The sequence below is a fragment of the Magallana gigas genome, chromosome 9 (assembly GCF_963853765.1).
Source record: "Magallana gigas chromosome 9, xbMagGiga1.1, whole genome shotgun sequence".
Taxonomy (NCBI): Eukaryota; Metazoa; Mollusca; class Bivalvia; order Ostreida; family Ostreidae; genus Magallana; species Magallana gigas.
Window position 1 is genome coordinate 45,588,312 of NC_088861.1, and position 19,336 is coordinate 45,607,647.

General features: G+C 35.2%; 1 non-coding gene across 1 annotated transcript; it reads left to right on the plus strand.

Moving 5' to 3' along the window:
• The first annotated feature begins 520 nt into the window (after positions 1 to 520).
• Positions 521 to 4,900, plus strand: LOC105322054 (uncharacterized). Its single transcript, XR_010709255.1, has 3 exons — positions 521 to 1,007; positions 1,441 to 3,300; positions 3,818 to 4,900. It is a non-coding gene; the product is annotated as an uncharacterized protein (transcript).
• Positions 4,901 to 19,336: the final 14,436 nt, after the last annotated feature.

A 19,336-nucleotide genomic window follows, 5' to 3' on the forward strand; every position in this document is an offset into this window, starting at 1 on the left:
GTTTAGACATAACGTCTTAAACTTATGACATCAAGTTATAAAGTACTGACATAGTAAATCGATATCTTTACACAATTTAATAAAGAGTTGATAAAATGTAAAAATACATTGATATCATGTAATAAAATGTTGACATAATGTAAGGATAGAATCGCGATCTGTACTGCAGTGTTGATGTAATGTAAGGATATATTGATAGCATGTAATAAAATATTGACATAATGTAAGGATATATTCGCCCCATGTAATACCGTGTCGAAATAACGTCATGATGTATTGACCTTTGGTTGTACAATGTTGGCATAACGTAAGGGTGATTTTACATCACAACATAAAAAGTTGACATAATGTAAAGACATGTTTACTTCACCTAACGTGCGTTTGACATCACGTAATAACGATTTGACCAAATGTAAAGATATATTCAGACCACGTAATGGACTTTGACATAATGTAATGATAATTTGACATAATGTACCTATAGTTTATGCTGTAAGGCAGCGATGGCGTTCCATAGTGGAGATACATGAATCAGGCATAGTGGTCAACTTACAGCTATACTGTTCCGTATTAATATCAATGTTAGTATCTCTGGATACTGATAAATACTGGCTATAAATATACTTAACCTCGCTGTATTATAAAACAAACAGTCACCTAACAAATCAGCGAAATTATCATTGGGTTATCTTCCTGCTTGTTATTTTTATTCAATACAGGCTTTCATAAACGTTTCATAATGATAGTTGTAACGGAAGCTTGGATATTCAATGGACCGATTCAACACTTACTGGCGACGGTCTTTGTTGCCATGTTTATTGGAATTTCATACTTGTTCGTGAAAAAAGTACAAGATCTGGAAATACAGTTAGTAGTTTTAAAAGAAAAAAATAGTGTTCTTAAAACTGAAAGTGAAAATTTGAAAAGGAAAGTAGAGTTATTGGAAATATCTTACAAGCAGTTTGTTGACAGATCTGAAGAGAACAAAATTGAGGACGCTAAGCAAGGTACGATGAATAATCGACGAATTTAATTTGATAGAAATTGGCTAATATCTATAATATATTGATCTGTAATATGTTGAAAAGTATTTTCTAAATCTATACTTTGTTCACATTGTATCTTGAATAAATAACATGTTAAATCATAAATTTGGTCATAAATTAGTAAATTTTTGTCAAATCATGTTGGCTTCAGTAATTATATCCAAAATCTACATCAGGAAGAAAAAACATGACATGTACAGAACAAAAGACGTGTCATAAATTTTTGATATCGGTTATTACAGTTGATAAGTGACAGAGTTTGATGTCTAAATATATACATAAAAAATAATAATATTACTACCATGTGTACATTATCATTAATTTTACTATATTTTAATAAAATGATGATGATAAATAAATTTATTTCTTTGCGTTTTTTTCTTATATTTTTTAGACACTCCTAAGGTAGCGTTTTATGCCAACACAGTGACAGATCACGTTAATCTTGGCGTCCATCGAACTTTGGTTTTTGGAAACGTCATTACAAACATAGGAAACTGTTATCACAACTCCACCGGAAGCTTCGTTCCGAAGGTCTCTGGGATTTACATAGTAAACGTGCAAATACTCTGTTCTCCTGGATATGAGTTACGCACGGAACTAGTTGTAGAGGGCGCTGTAAAGGGTACGCATTATATCGGTGATTCTACTCACTATTCTAACGGCGGAGGGATGGCGGTAGTACACGTGGACGCTGGAGACTGCGTCTGGGTGAGGGTGGCCACAACAGACGGTGAAAATGACATAGCATGGGAAAGCAGCTTCTCGGGATTTTTGTTATATTCAGATTCATAAAGTTAGTTTTTCTTGGGAATATGTCTTGGAAATGTAAAGGAGAATCCCTATGCCAATTCTATAAAATCCATAATTGTTTTTCCAGCAATGTATTTTATATGTGCATACCTTTTATATTTTTGTGTGTGTGTCCGTTTTAATAACTTTTGAATTAAGTATCTGATTCTAAAATTATCATTTATTAACGAATGTGGTACTTGATTTAATTTTCAATGTTTCGATATGCACACATGTACCTCAAATGCGGGACATATCAAACACATGTATATTGCTTGTGGTAAAAATTAATCTAATTTTTTAATTCTTTCTGTTAATTCAGCATACTAACATTGGGACCCTGTTCAGATGCCATCGGTATTGAGATTCGACAAAAATATTACAAACTTTCAGATCGTTTATAACAAAATATATTGAAAGCTCTATTCACATAGCACCTTAAGTTATGATAACCAAGATTATGTCGTTTAAACAGGTAAACATTTTTAAAACATTGTAAATGTGAACTACCAAGTACAAAAATAGCATGGCGGCATAATGATCAACACAGACTTGGAAGTGTTCCGCTCAGATCTACATTTCATGAACATTAAAAAAATATCCTATATCCACTGTCACGGAAAATGGTATAACGTGATAAGTAGGGTTTTCTATAATGAACTCAGTACTACCTTAATACTGATATCAGTTTTAGTTTTAAATTTGTTTCAGCTTCTTTAAATCACAATTTAAAATGTCGATGCAGGAGAAATATTTATGATTATTATTTCATGGCTTAATATCTGTACTTTCTATCAATCGGGGAGGGGGATATTTGACCCGCTTCTTGTTAGATAAAGATTTGATTAAAATATTTTTGAATACTATTTTTCGTCAAATTTTATTCCCTTAACGAAAAAGCTAAATCTTTAATGTAAAACGTTTTTCAATATTCAAAAGTATTAGTGTTGAGGGAAAAAACCGATTAAAACTGATGAATTTGAATTTTGTTTCGATGTTGAAATTTAGCGGCTAATTATTTACTACCACTACAAGGAATCATCTATAATGCTGTATACATTCAAATAATGGAAACGTTTGTATGACCCCTTCTCTTATCAAGTGTGACCTACATGAAAAGGTCACATTGTTGTGTCTGGTGTAAAGGAATTATATAGACACTCGACAAGCATGATACCAATGAAATATGCGATACTTCTTTGTTGGTTGAGTTCAGTAGCGTTCGGGAATGAGGGGAACAATAGCGAGGATGCTGATGATATCCAGACCCTTCGCCAGGAAATGAAAATTTTGAAACAAACTATGAAGCAAAAATTTTTATTCCAAGAAGAAGAGATCACACATCTGAAACAGAAATTGTACTTGTCGGAAACAAAGATAATTGATGAAAACAGTCCAGAACGGGAAAAGTCAAGACAGGGGCGTCTACTCCTTCATCCATCCGTCAATAGTTCTACAGCAGGTATCGACTATTCCTTTCATACTTTACTTTAATGAGAGCAAAATAAAACCAAATTGTAATACACATGTATTTTTAGATTTAAAAACGAAGAATGATGGCTTGTGATATTTTGTTTTCTTGTATTACATGTTTGATTGTCAACTCAATTGAAATTGGGTCTTAAAATTGATACGGACTATTTAAAAATCAAGTCAATGAGCCAGGAACATTTTGTAAACCTTTAAAACATGATGAGAAAACAAGTTGTGTCCAGTCTATTAAATTTCTTCATATGCATACCGTTTTTTATACTATGACCCACAAATTCTATTTTTCTTAAAAGTTCCAATAACAAAACAATAAGGGTAATAACATCAAACAAGACAGGTCAATTTCATTTATTTTTTGTTAAAAGAAAAAACAATCAAAATTAGGTTTACTTTTTAAAACTAATTATTGTTCGTAAGAAAAGGAAGGGGGATCAGTTGCAGTTATCTTTTGAAATCTTATTCTACACGTATAAATGTCTTCATTTCAGAAAACGTTCCAAAAATAGCATTTTCTGCCAACACAGTTACAGACCATGTTAACCTTGGTGTACATCATACTTTGGTTTTTGGAAATGCCATAAGTAACGTAGGCAACTGTTATCACCATTCTACCGGAAACTTCATTCCGAACGTCTCGGGAGTTTACGTCTTTGATGTTCAAATAGTTCTCTGCTCTCCTGGACATGAGTTACGCACAGAGCTTGTACTGGAGGGCAAGGTAATGGCGGCGCATTACACCGGCGACTCTACGCATTGCTCCAACGGTGGCGGAATGGCGATCTTCCACGTGAACGCTGGAGACAGTGTCTGGGTCAGAGTGAGGTCATCTGATGGCGGAAATGGCATAGCATGGGAAAGCAGCTTCTCGGGATTTCTCTTGTATCCTGATTCATAAACTGATGTTTTACCTGTTCCTGTTTATAATTTCAGTTTCTTTTACGTAAATAGTACTGCAAGATTGAAGAATTTTAAATTGGATAACGTTACGGAGTGTTTTGTCGTAAAGGGCCATGCTTGCGTATTAAGATGAACATTTTAACTTTTAATTTTCCATTTTTAAATAATACAATGCTTACAATATTTTTAAATAAGTTAATTATTTTTAAGAGGGCAGGATAGTTGTGGCTATTTTTAGACTTTATTTATCTCTTAAAAAGAAGAGCTTTTGATATAGATATAGCAACATACTGTAAACGTACTACATTTGGCTGTGTATTCTATTTAGCGCTTTAGGCGGAATGCGGCTTCCGCCAAATCAAGTACATCGCTAAATGCCATACATCTATGTATAAGAATAGCCACATTCAGAAATACGCTAATTCAAATCCACGCCAACTCGTTCGAAAACTAATTTCCGCCAAATATCGTACACGCCAAATACAATACGTTTACAGTATTCAAATACTGAATCTAAATTATTTGTATTTTGTCTTTACTAAATAATAATTTATAACTAAACATATACATGTATCTATTTGTCGACCACCCAGCCGCCTGAAAGTCAGTTGTCAAGTAATAATCTTTATATAGAGCTCAAACTCCTTAATAAAAACCTGGCTTGTACGTGCCATGAAATCATTTCATTACTAAAATATACTGTCTTATGTTCAGTAAAATTTAGCTTATTTTTTTTTTCAAATTGCTAGTTCAGTATTAAACAAGAAAGGAGTATCCAGTGTTTGTCACATTTAATTTTGTTTTGAACCGTGTCATTTCCATTTCTCATTCAACATGTCAAAAGAATGCAGCAGTCAACTTTCAAAACAAAGAATAGAGATCTTTGTATTTTGCAAATAACTCGACGACTGACAATCGACTAATATATCACTTTATTTGGAATCGGAGAAACAAACCCCGTGATTGAATGAAATTCACCGAGAACTATATCTAATGTTTAAGAACAAACAAGGTGAAATAACATTGGTGTTTAATGTAAGAAATTGTCAAGAACGTAGGTAGCCACTAGATTCATGGAAAGTTGGTATTAATAAAGAATATCGCAGTTAAGACAATACTTCATTGGTTGGCCAAATATTAAAACGTTTACAGTTAAGATAATACTTCATTGGTTGGCCAAATATTAAAATTTTAACAGTTAAGATAATACTTCATTGGTTGGCCAAATATTAAAATGTTAACAGTTAAGATAATATTTCATTGGTTGGCCAAATATTAAAATTTTAACAGTTAAGATAATACTTCATTGGTTGGCCAAATATTAAAATGTTTACAGTTAAGATAATACGTCATTGGTTGGCTAAATATTAAAATTTTAACAGTTAAGATAATACTTCATTGGTTGGCCAAATATTAAAATGTTAACAGTTAGATAATATTTCATTGGTTGGCCAAATATTAAAATGTTTACAGTTAAGATAATACTTCATTGGTTGGCCAAATATTAAAATGTTAACAGTTAAGATAATACGTCATTGATTGGCCAAATATTAAAATGTTTACAGTTAAGCTAATACTTCATTGGTTTGCCAAATATTAAAATGTTAACAGTTACATGTATAATAATATTTCATTGGTTGGCCAAATATTAAAATGTTTACAGTTAAGATAATACTTCATTGGTTGGCCAAATATTAAAATGTTTACAGTTAAGATAATATTTCATTGGTTAGCCAAATATTAAAATGTTTGCAGTTAAGATAATACTTCATTGGTTGGCCAAATATTGAAATGTTTACAGTTAAGATAATACTTCATTGGTTGGCCAAATATTAAAATGTTTACGGTAATTTATTCTCTGTCCCAAGATATCCTCAATTTACATTTTACTTAATTACTCGATATTTATAAATTCAAATGATAGTCATTCAAATTATGAGTAATTCCAAAGATTCCTCAGAAAAATCGCCCCCACCCCATTTAGCTTATCAGGTGATGTCTACGGAGATTTTGTATTGCACCAGACCCGTATGATAACTTTGACAAATTGCAGTGGGTATTCTAATTGACTTCCGAATTAAGAAAATATATATACATTTTTAAATATAAATCTCCTAGAGAAATCTGTTTTCGTTCTCGTGAATTTTTTTGAGTGAAAAATGGTAATGTGTCGATGAAGGAATTTTTTTCCTTTCATCTATTTCAATTTCTTCTTTAAACTTTTTTCACAAATCGACCAAATGTGCCGCACGAATATCTTGGGACAGTCTATTATACAGGTTTGACAAAACTAGCATAGCTCGATGTAGTTTCTTTATATGCCAAAATTATCATATTGTAAAAAGCTAACCGATCAATCTCATAGTAATATTTCCTGAGATAAAAATATAGCCAGCTCAATGTAAATAATATCATTTGGTGTAGATAATATAAGAATTACATATGTTGAAAAATTTACAAGTGTGATGAACAAAAGATTGAAATAAAAGTTCTGTTCTGAAAATTCATGGACCTTGGTCGAAGCGTAGACCGTCAAATTTTGTGCGCCGTAAATTACAATATTTAAACAATTAAGGATGTAGCTTCCTGGTCGTCCACCCGAATTTTCTCAGACCTGAAGATAAAGATCTACAGGTAACAAATAGCAGACAGTACCTCTACAAAACAAAATAAAATGGCGTCTTCGCTGTCAGTCTGACACGTACATGTAATCACGTTCTGTGTAAATCGATTGTGTTGTTTCTGTTGATAACAAGGTTTATACCACGTTAAAACTTATTCAACTTTCGAATAAAAGGAATCAAATACAAAATAACGCACCTCTATAATTAAAATTATCAACCTTCACATATTAACTTAACCAGATACATGTATTTTAGGCTCATCTGTTTTGCAGCAATGATAAAAATATCATCAGACAACTACAGTTATTACGTAAACATCTTTGAATTTTAACAGTCTTCAAACGTTTAAATAAACACCCCTGCGAATGTTATTGTCATTTAAATTTTAGACCACGTGATTTTATTTGACCCTTTCAGTTTCGCAGTAAAAATCATGCCTCGTGTTTATAGTCTATTTTATAGAATCTAGGTACTTGTAGTCAAATATAAAATCTAGAGGTTTATTGATTTTCATTAATTGGTGGATAAAATATGTTCTAAAAATAAATGCGACAATACAAAAAATAGTTTTTGTCTGCTGTTGCAACAATTAACATGCTTGTAGAGATCCCCCCTGAGGATTAATTTTCGATCCGCGCCTGACCTAGTAATAACATCAATAGTAAAACAGACTATACTATTTTATGCAGAATGTTCCTTGAAAATGGCTCGATATACTAAGTTTTTATGCAAAACAGACACCCATTATTTTTCTCAAAACCTGGTATAGCACACCACAAGCATCAAACATGGCTATGATTTTATTAAGCAACCCAGTGTTTATATTTTCAACCACTCTACACGTGGTTGAACACGAACGATAACTCTGTTCTGCATATTATCGTGTAATGTAAATAACCGCTAGATAGTGAAATAAGAAATACATCTTAAAAGGTTTTCATGTTTTAACATAAATCCAAGTAGGATATGATATAAAAACGACCAGTACTTACGTATTTTGAGAATATTATCCGAACACTTATACTTCCGCTCGAAATTTCACAGGAACTGAACAAATCTCGGTGAAGTCTCCTGAACTTTCATTCGAGCACCTCTGGATTTATTACATACTTAGCAACAATAAAGAAAACATACCGAACACATTCGCAGGGGTGATAAATATTATCATATTTACTTGTCATTATATGGCAGTATTTTTTTTCTTTTAACCAGTTCTGTATTATTTTCAAATATAATGAAAGTACTAGCTATAGTGTACTACATTTACTTATTAACCGAATTTACATGTATATGACCAGCCAGTTACAATACAATACAGCAATTGTCAACCATTGGGAAAACAGAATGATGACAATGGAATGATTTAAATCTAGATGCAGTCCTGGGGGTCAAATAATTGGTAAAAAATGACGTTTTTTTCACAAAAAACCTTCTTCCTCGAACTCCTCCTACATTTTCAACAGTAGACAAATCATCTCTTGTAATATGTTTTAGGGTACCCTATAGATGCGCAATAAGGTTTCGGAATTTCCAATTTTGTCCTGGGGGTCATTTAATGGCTGAAAAATGACGGGGTTTTTTTTACAAAAAAAAAACTGGTTTCAAAAACGTCATTTTTTTTGGCATTAGCCAAATGATCTTGATTGGGGGTGTCATATTGAGGCGTGATCAGGTTCCAGGTTACAACTTTTGGAGTAGCTACGTCATCTATTGGGATATAATTTGGGCTGTCCTATAGATGTGCAATAAGGTTTTAAAAATTTATATTTCATCCAGGGAGTCAAATAGATGCAGAAAATTGACGTTTATTACTAAATTAAAAATCCAATAGATCCAAGAGCTCCTCTTATGATTTAATGGATAGACACATCCTATCTTGGGATATGATAGGGACTGTTCTATAGATGTGCAGTAAGGTTTTAGAAATTTAAATTTCATCCAGGGAGTCAAAAAGTAGCAGAAAATTGACGTTTATCACTTCAAAAAAACATAGATCCTAGAGCTCCTTTAATGATTTAATGGATAGAAACATCATATCTGGGGATATGATAGGAACTGTTCCATAGATGTGCATTACGGTTTTGAAAAATTGAATTTAACCCTGATGCCCATTACCTACATACCTGTTGATGCCCTTTAAGGATCAAGAATATATATGGTTAAGGGGTGGGGATCTCAACCGTTTTCGAGATATTCGTGCACTTCCTGTTCGAGGGAGGTCACGCCCACCCCCAGGGCCCATGACATACATACCGTTTGATGCCCCTTATCACAAGAAACAAGAATATATATGGTTTAAGGGTGGGGATCTCAACTGTTTTGAAGATATTAATGTTTTGCTGTTTGAGGGGGTCAGGAACACCCACAGGGCCCATGACCTACATAACATTTGATGCCCCTTGACATCAGAAACATGAATATATATGTTTTAGGGGTCATGATTATAACAGTTTCTGAGATATATGGTAATTTCAAATTCCTGGGGGGTGGGGATGACCCCAGGGGTCAGATCTAATAAACCCTTTATATTGCCAGTAACAGTCAATATATGATTATGAAAACCCTATATTATTATCTTTGCCATTTACAATAGAGTCTACGATTCTTCCTACAAGGTTCAATGTTAGACCCCACACCCTTTTGACACCCCCCCCCCAAAAAAAAAAGAGGTTGTCTAACCCAAAATGAGAAAAATCAAACCAGGGTGCACAACTAGATATGCAGGCCTATCATATCCTAGAGTTTTGTACAATTCTGTTCAGCCATCTCTGAGAAACAAGTTCAGAGCGGGGAAGAAGAAAAAGAAGAAGACGAAGAAGAATAATACATGTATTAAGAACCATACAAAAACAATAAGTCTCCAAATTTCATTCGGGAGACTTGATAATAAAGATTAAATAGAGATAGGATCATCAAACATCAATAATTTAAAGATAATTGACAATTTCTGATTCTAAAGGGGTCAGGATGACCCCTTAGGGTCATGACTTACATGCCATAATGATGCGCCATGACCTAAGGAGGAATAATACCTTTGGATTAAGATAGGGATCTCAATGATTTTTATGATATTTGATAATTTCAGGAAGAGCACTTGGGATCATGACCTACATACCATCTGAAATGCCTTGAACAAAGAAACAATAATATAATATGTACATGATATATGATTCAATTTCAGAACCCAGGTAAAGATCAATCATCTATGTTTTGTAATACTTCCTATGTATATATACATGTATTAGTTTGTGTTTTGTTCTATACTATTCATGTTCATGACTGTAGTATGGCTTAAATAGTCTTATTTTAAATTACATTAAAAATTGTAAAATATATGACTTGGAACCCCCACCCCAAAACAAACTCAAATATAAACTGCCCCCCCCCCCCTTTAATAGTCGAATGATCTATTAAAATCAAAATATAATTTGGGTGTCTAAAAACTTTTGTAAACTGGTAACAAATTTTATTCTTAAAAAAAATTACATTACACCTTGCATAATTGACAAATGATCTATTGAGATATGATCAGAGGCCATATTTCTACCTTGGGATTAATAACTAGTATTCATTGACAAGTTAAAATTAATAACAATAAATGATTCAAATTATAAATGTTTATACTCCACATTCACCCCCCCCCCCACCCCCCAATCTAACCTGGTTCTAAAGATTCAGTCTTCTTAATACATTCTAACATGTGTGCATTAGCAAATTTTAAATCATTTCTTGATTGCTTTTCTCTCCTGATGCACATTATAACATTTTGGAAATGTTTTCTCTGGAACTGTGTACTGGTGGACCTTCGGGAATACGGCAAACCTACCCTTCGTTTTAGCTTACGGCCCACAGTGCGCCTCAACCTTATACTGCTTATACCTTCGACGCCAACATTCCCTCACCCCGTCCGTACTGCACACGGCGGATACAGCTCCAGAAGAAGTCCCTAGCACCTCAAAATCTACGCGGTCACACATGGATGAATGAATTTAACAAGATTCCAGTGTATCTCGGAACGAGTGTCGGCGTTTTATGTGTTCCAGATATAATAAAAAAAAGATCGATTTGTCATGATGATATATGCCTGGCCGAATCAATTGAAATTATCTCTTGAAATGAATTATAAATCTTTTGAATGATAAATCAAATTGTCTCACTTTAGTATAGTTGATTTGGTGCAGGACTAACAATGTTCCAAATTAAGGTCAAGATCTAGTAAATGAAAGGTACCTTCAGGTTTATGAAATTCAAGATATAAATTCTTTTGATGATGCATCATAACAATATCTTTGTTTTATAGGGTGTACCGGTGCTTAAATTTTTGGTAAACACAATGAGCAATCATGTTTAAACAACCAATTTCTATGAAATATGAAGGATAAAAGTAACAAATCTCGGAGTTTTGTCAATTTTTGACTAACAAAGTATATCTAGAATGCCTTCAGTTTCTCCAAAAACGGCATTAAACAAGCTCTTGACCTCCTCTTTAAAGTGATGTTAAATAGAATACAAGTGTAAACAGATAGCCATGCTATGACCTTGAATTGCTAGTATTACATAATGGTCACTGTGATGTTTATGTGTACCTAGATGCTGCGCACTGAATGGTGTTAATGATGATTGACAGAATGAACTATGTGACTCTTGTAGCAATGCGTAGTATTCCTAAATGATGTTATGAAACCAGGTGCATAATACGGGCATAATAATATCCAAATTGAGAGTTTAACAACATGTGACATATTTGGCGATTCTGTGTCTGCAACGATAGCTCTAGTACTCTATATTGAGTCTTGTATTGTGTATTCTATATATTAACCTTAGTAACCTTTTATGCCGTGTATGAATGAACGTATTGTGAGTAAGTGATGCCTCATACTAGGTGGGGGATCCGAGACCCAGGACTCGGAGACTCGCATCCTGCATCCAGACTCTTTGATTGGCAGTTTTGACGGTTTTGTTACTTTATTTAGAAATAAACTATTAATCTTAATTTCGAACACTAAATGTTCACTCATGATCGTCGTATATGGGCCGAACTAGTCAAAACTGTCCATCATAAGTAAAACCTTATATATACCCATATGAAATGAGATTGTGCAGACTCTTGATTTGGGCTGCTATTAGCTGATGTAATTGTAACTATACGATCACGCTTAATAAAACCGTTTGAGAAAGAAATACTGGACTTGTCATCACTAAGTTTGAGCTGACCCTCAATAGGATCCGTAAGACAGAAGGCTTACATGAACTTTCTTGGTGTCAGTGACCAGGACTTAGCGAAGTTCAATATCGAATAAGGTAAGAACCATTTCTATATGTCTCTTATAGCTATCTCGAAGTAAACAACTTTGTCTAAGCAACCAATATGACGACAGGTGATGGGTTTTATAAAAAAGAACTTAGAAATCAAATGGAGCAATAAGAAAAACAATTCGCGGGGTTGGGTCAGAACAAAGAAAATAAAGGGCAAGAAACAGGTCAAAAATCTTTAGAAAAAGAACAGATTAAACAAAATACTTTTGAAACATATCATGATGCTAGGCCGTATGAAACTCGTGAACCTCGACACCGAGTCCCAGATCAGGATGATGAAAAAGATTTTTTTATTGGTCAAGTTAAAGCTATAACAGCCGCACTCTCAGTACCCCTATCTTCTGTGATAACTCCTTTTGAGGGAGATGCTCAAAAATTTAAACAGTGGATAAAAGAAGTTGAAAAGTACAGTGTTATGTCTGGGAAACAAGGTCATGAGATCCCCATGCTTGCATACATAACGAGTAAGGGTTCAGTGGGGGATTATATTAAAAGGTATTTAGATGAAACAAATGCGTCTGAAGAAATCCCATCTTAGAACGATCTTAAGGAATCCCTTAAAAATAGATTTGCAGAAATAACAGATCCCCAACACGCGTTAGCAGTAATGCGTAAGACTCGATAAAATTCAAATGAAAGTGTTCAGTTGTTCGCGGAGAGACTATTGCAAATCGCGGAAGACGCCTACAGTAATGACAGACTAAAAGATCCTTTGATACAACAACAGTTAGTAGATATCTTTTGTGACGGGTTGACATTCGACTATCTCAGAATGAAAATCTTGCGAGAAAACCCTAAAGATTTAGAATCCGCAATTCAAATAGCAATGCGAGAACAAAATCTGAGACAGAGGCTAGCAATAAGAGGGTCAAATATGACAGAAATTGTACAAAGTAATGACAACAGACGAACTCTTTCAAATTTTGATACTACTCTTCCCTTATTGAAGGATAGAGCAGATAATCTTACCTCAGTAGAAACAAGGCATGTAGAACCAATGGAAATTGACCATGCGCGTAATAGTAGGTGTTTTAAATGTAAACAGACGGGTCATAGGGCTCGATTTTGTACTCAAAATAAACCCCAAGTCAGGTTCCGTCCTCAAATAAATAAACGACCCAGTCAAAACAAACCCGTCCATAATATAGAGCAGAAACCCCGTTCACCTGTGGAATGTTGGAATTGTGGTAAAGTAGGTCATGTGCGTGCAGATTGTTGGGGCTCGCATATGTATCAAAGAGCGCAGCAAAATCGGGGCAGACCATCAAATCGTCAAGGCCGAACATATAAATCTAGCGACCAAGTAAATAGGGGATCGTCTCAAAATTTCAAATTGCGCTCTTATTTTGACAAACAAAAACAGGAAAACTAAGACGTTCTTCCTTCGTTGAAGCCCGAAGAAAGAACTTTAAACAAAGACCTACATATGAAATTAATTTTACTAACAACCCCAGTAGCTGTTTATTAAAAGTAGGAAAAAATAAATGTAGAGCTTTGGTAGATACAGGTGCAGCCGTATCTCTAATTAGTAAGAAAATGTATGATAATCTATTTCCCCGCCCCAAGTTGTTTAATAATGACATCCCCTCTTTACAAGCAGCAAATGGCAATTCTTTAATTGCGATAGGGTATGTAAATATTTCCTTTAAGATTTCAGGGTTAACTTTAGACCACAAACTTTATGTGACAAAGGGACTCAACCGAAACATGATTCTCGGTCGTGATTGGCTCAAGAAAAACAATGTTCGTTTATACTTTGATCTTGGACTCATGCGTATTGATGGCAAAGTATACGCGGAACTTAAAGAAGATTTACACATCTCAACTATTGTAAGAACTCCTAAGAAACTTATTATGAGACCAAACACGGTGACTGTATTCTATGGAAAAATAAATAACAATTTTCCTCTGAAAAAAAGTGACTTGGTTGAAGTGAACAGCATAGACAATAACTGCATTATGGAAGACCCAGGACTATATTTAAAAGACGCCGTTTGTATAGTTCGGAAAGATAAGAAACTTCCAATGATCTTCGTTAACCAAACTAACAAAAATTATAAAATTCCAAGAGGCTACATAGTAGGACGAATTACCGCATTAAAACAGAAGGAAATCTCAGAAATACAGACTACTCAAGACACAAAAGAAGAAATTGATGTACCTAAGAGATTTGAACACTCAATCAAAAGACTTGTGAGCAAAAACAATGAATTATTTGCAAAGAAAGACAGTGATCTTGGAGTGACTGATACTGTTTAAATGAAGATAGAAACTGGAGATCACCACCCAATAAAGAACAGACCCTACCGTGTACCCTTAAATAAAAGACAGATAATTGACAAGGCCATACTGGAAATGATGGACGCAAAGATTATTGAGAGATCACAATCACCTTGGTCATTTCCCTTAGTAGTGGTGAAGAAAAAGGACGGATCAGACCGGATGTGCGTTGACTTTAGAAGCTTGAATAAGATAGTGAAACCCGTATCATTCCCGCTACCGTTGATTGATGATATCCTATGTTTACTAGGTAAGGAAAAATATTTCACTGCACTAGACTTAAAGAGTGGATATTGGCAAGTGAAATTAGAAGATTCGAGTAAAGAAAAAACGGCTTTTGCATGTCACAAAGGACTATTTCAATTCAACCGGATGCCATTTGGGTTGAGAAATGCACCAGCAGTTTTTCAGGAGCTGATGAACATAGTTCTTCAAGGACAAGAGGAGTTTGCTATCGCATACCTGGATGACATTCTTATATTCTCAGAGACACCGGAAGATCATCTTCGTCATATTCAAGACGTTTTCAACCGCCTAAGGAAGCATGGACTTAAAATGAAGCTAAAGAAATGTAGTTTCTTCAAGGAACAGACAGAATACCTTGGTTTCATCATTGATGAACATGGCGTTACACCCGATCCAAAGAAAGTCGAAGCTATAAGAAAGTTACCAGCGCCCACTACAGTCCGAGAAGTTCGTGGCTTTATAGGTATGTGTAGTTATTACAGGAGATTTATACCGAACTTCTCTAAGATTGCAGAACCATTGATTGACTTAACCAGAAAATATGCAAGGTTTAAATGGACACCATGTTGCCAAAAAGCGTTTGACTTTATTAAAGAAAGTTTAACGGTAGTGCCTTTACCAGCATATCCAGATACTAATAAGCCGTACATCCTGTACACCGATGCCAGCGACAATTGTATTGGAGCGTGCCTTACTCAAAAGACAGATGAGGGAGAAGATAAGCCAATATATTACTTATCCCACAAGCTGAGTAAAACTCAAGAAAAGTGGTCAACCATAGAAAAGGAGGCATTGGCAATCCATTACGCCCTTCAGAAGTTAGACCATTATTTACACGGTGCTCAGTTTACTATAAGAACAGACCATAAGCCGCTCAAGTATATCTTAGAATCTCCAATGCAAAATAAGAAAATTCAACTATGGGCATTAAGTATTGCAGGATATAACTGTAAGGTAGAGTACATAGAAGGAAGATTCAACTGCTTTGCAGATCTCTTATCCAGATTACCGACAGTCAACCTGGAGTGTGAAGAGGAAGAACAATCAGAGCATGATGAACCCGATGTTAAGGACAATTTCTTTGAAGTGAACGTACTTAACTCCAATGCCTTTTCGCCTAAGAGATTGGCCAAATGTGAAGTTAATCAACACGACTAATTGGTCAAACCCTTTATTGATCTACCACAAGATATCAACATCAAAGAAAGTCAACAACACGACGAGCAGATCAAGAAACTGAAGAATCGGTTAAGTAAAGGAACAGCAACAGCAACCGAAGAAAAGAAGTTTCTGGAAATTGATGGTATTATGTACTATCTTTCAGATGGAGACTCAGAAGGCCCAAAACTTCGCCTGTATGTACCACGTGAGTTAGAACTTTTAGTAGTGCAGCAATATCATGACGGACTTGGACATATGGGAGTGGACAAAACATATGACGTAATCAGACAAAAGTACTACATACCAAATTTGTACAAAAGGTTATACTCTTATATAGAAGGATGTGTAGTATGCCAAACGAGGAGCAATAAGAAAAATCAACCTCCACCTCAAGAGACAGATATACCACCTTTTCCAATGGCTAAAGTAGGACTTGATCTATCAGGACCATATCCAACATCCTTGTCGGGAAACAAGTACATAGTTTCTTTTATTGACATTTACTCTGGTTGGCCAGAAGCTTTTCCCGTTCCTGATAAGTCAGCTGACAACATAGTACACCTTATCTTAGAAGAAATATATCCAAGATATGGCTGTCCTCTTCAAATCCTCACAGACAACGGAACAGAAAATGTGAATAAGAAAGTAGAAGAAACTTTAAAAGAATTGAATATCAACCATATCAAAACATCTTATTACAGCCCTCATGGTAATGGTAAAGTAGAACGATTTCATAGAACTCTACATGACGTGATGGCTAAGAAAACAACAGACAACGCTCAAATATGGGATATTCATCTTAATCAGACGTTGGCAGCCATTCGTTTCCATCCTAACGATTCGTCAAAGTTTTCTCCATATTACCTTATGTACAACAGAGATGTCGTATTACCTCTTGATACGTTAATGAAACCTCGAAGGAGATATGCGGGAGAAGATCAACACAAGATCGCCCTTCAAGAACAACATAAAGCTTTCCTACTAGTACATCGTAATATGAAGGAAGCCAAGAAGAAACAGAAAGCTCAGGCCGATAAGAAGAGCAAAGATGAAAATTTTCAGGTAGGTGACCCTGTCTACCTTAAGAACAACAGAAGACAAAATAAGTTAGATAAAACGTGGCTACCATATTATCGAATCATAGAGCAGAAAGGACCAGTTAGTTTCGTGGTGAGAGACCAATTGACTGGATTAACCACCAAATGCCATGCACGACAATTATGACTGGCAGACATTTCGCACTGGCCCCTGTCATCAACTACTGAAGATGGTGGAAGAACTCTAAGAAAAACTAACTATGTGGTGCCACCGGAAGATGAATCGTCGTCAGAAAATGAACACATGCAACCAGAACCATTGGAAAGAGCTATACAGTCCAAACAATGGGAAAGAGAAGGATCTTCAGACGAAGAGGATATTCCCCTAGCAGAACTTCAAAGACGTATAAGAGCTAAAAAAATCATGGATGATCAGCAGTATAAACACGGGAATGATCAGACCGTAGATTCTGAATCGGATGAGACCCATAAGTCAAATCAATGTGGTGAAAATAGTGGTCAAGACTATGAAATACCCTTAGATAACCCAAATTTACCCTTAGATGAAAATATGGAAATAGATGAAATAGCCCCTAAAGTAGGTCTAGGCTTCAAACCAATCCCTAAACCGCGTAAACTAACCCCTAAACCCCGTAAGGAAAATATCAAACAAAGGCATACTGAGGATTGTTTGGCTATTATGAAGCAATTACTCAATTTAGTAGGATAAATAAGTTAAATTTATTGTATGATATAGATGTAAATAATCTTGAATGAGCTTAGCTTTGTATATATTGCACGCTTTTAAAAAGGTATGACAGGATGACCCCCTGTGACATAAAAACATGTATTGAGAAACGCCGACTAGCAAACGCAGACTCAGCACCTCGGTTATTTGTATGTATATGCGAAGTTAAAGAGATTTAACATATACTCGAAATACCTGAGACAACGACTAAGTAAAGAAACTGTAAGACTAATTTTTGTAAATGATTTAAGATAATTCGTAAAAACAATCAAATTTTGCGATCAACATCTTGAGTATGTGACAAGGTTGATCAGGTTTTCATGGTTTAATGTCTTATGACTAAAGATATTAAAATTTTCCCTATGAATGCAGTTATGGCGGAATTGCCAGTAACTAATTTGCAACCCATGAAATCCTCGTCTCGGGTTGGAAGCCCCTGGTTTTATGTGTGTTTAATTTTGGCAGTAACAATAACGATAGGACTTTGTATTAAGAAACGTAAAACTATTAAAAAGTGGGGTGGTATATGCTGTAGTGGTTGCTGGACAGGTTGTCGAAAAAGGGGTAGTGACGGAGATAAGAAAGGTTCTTCCAAAGACACTGTATTTTGTTGTGAGAATCCAGAGAAAAGGACCTCTAGCGACATTATTGAACTTGAACCAATCCCGAAAGTCACTAGGATCCAAGAGAAACCCCGACGAGGCGGAAGAATCGCAACTCACAAATTGACCAGTAACACGGGGACAATTACGACCAAACTAACACAACAATTACTTGGAGAGGTGAAAAATGAAGAGTATCCATGGACCAAATACTATCGACCGGACCCAGAGCTGGCACGTAAATACATGGAAGAGAAGGCCGCGATGTCTACGCAACAGAGGAACGCAGGAGACGCTCCGCGAGAAGTCACCTCTCCATCCGCGCCGACCCTCTATCCACGGGTACCGATGATGGATGAATAATTAAGCTACAGCCGCGAAGAAGTTGTGTATTCCTTATGAAAGGATTGTGAAATTTAGCGAAAATTAAAAATGTGAATTGTGTAAAAGTAGAAATGTGCGTTATATTGTGCTAATATAAATCTTGTATTTGTGATTCACTCTGGAGAACTTCAGGAAGGAACCGATGGACTCCGAACCTATGACGTGAACCTCGCCCCTGGGAAGGAAGAGATATTTTTGTGAACTTACAAGCATGCACTGACTTTGTATATATATGTGACATCAAGCTTAACCATACTTAGTATTACTTTGATGATGAATTACGATTATATTCAACTATGGTTATTTCATCTTGGTCATTATTATCATACTGTATTCATTATTGTTTTCATGATTGTAATGCGATATAATCAAGCTATATGATTTTATGAACATGTATACATCCTGGTTAGAGATTTTTATAGTTGAATGAGGTTCCAAGCCGGAGGTGGAAACATGTCACTTGTTACTATCTCTTAACATAGATGTTCTGACTGGTATGTCACTAGGACGTTCGTCTGATCAAGGGTAGATCAAGGACGCTTTCCTATTCCGGGCGCCAGGCATGAGAAATCTCCCTTCGGGATATTTCTTTTGTTTGGGGGACGTATGTAAACAGATAGCCATGCTATGACCTTGAATTGCTAGTATTACATAATGGTCACTGTGATATTTATGTGTACCTAGATGCTGCGCACTGTATGGTGTTAATGAT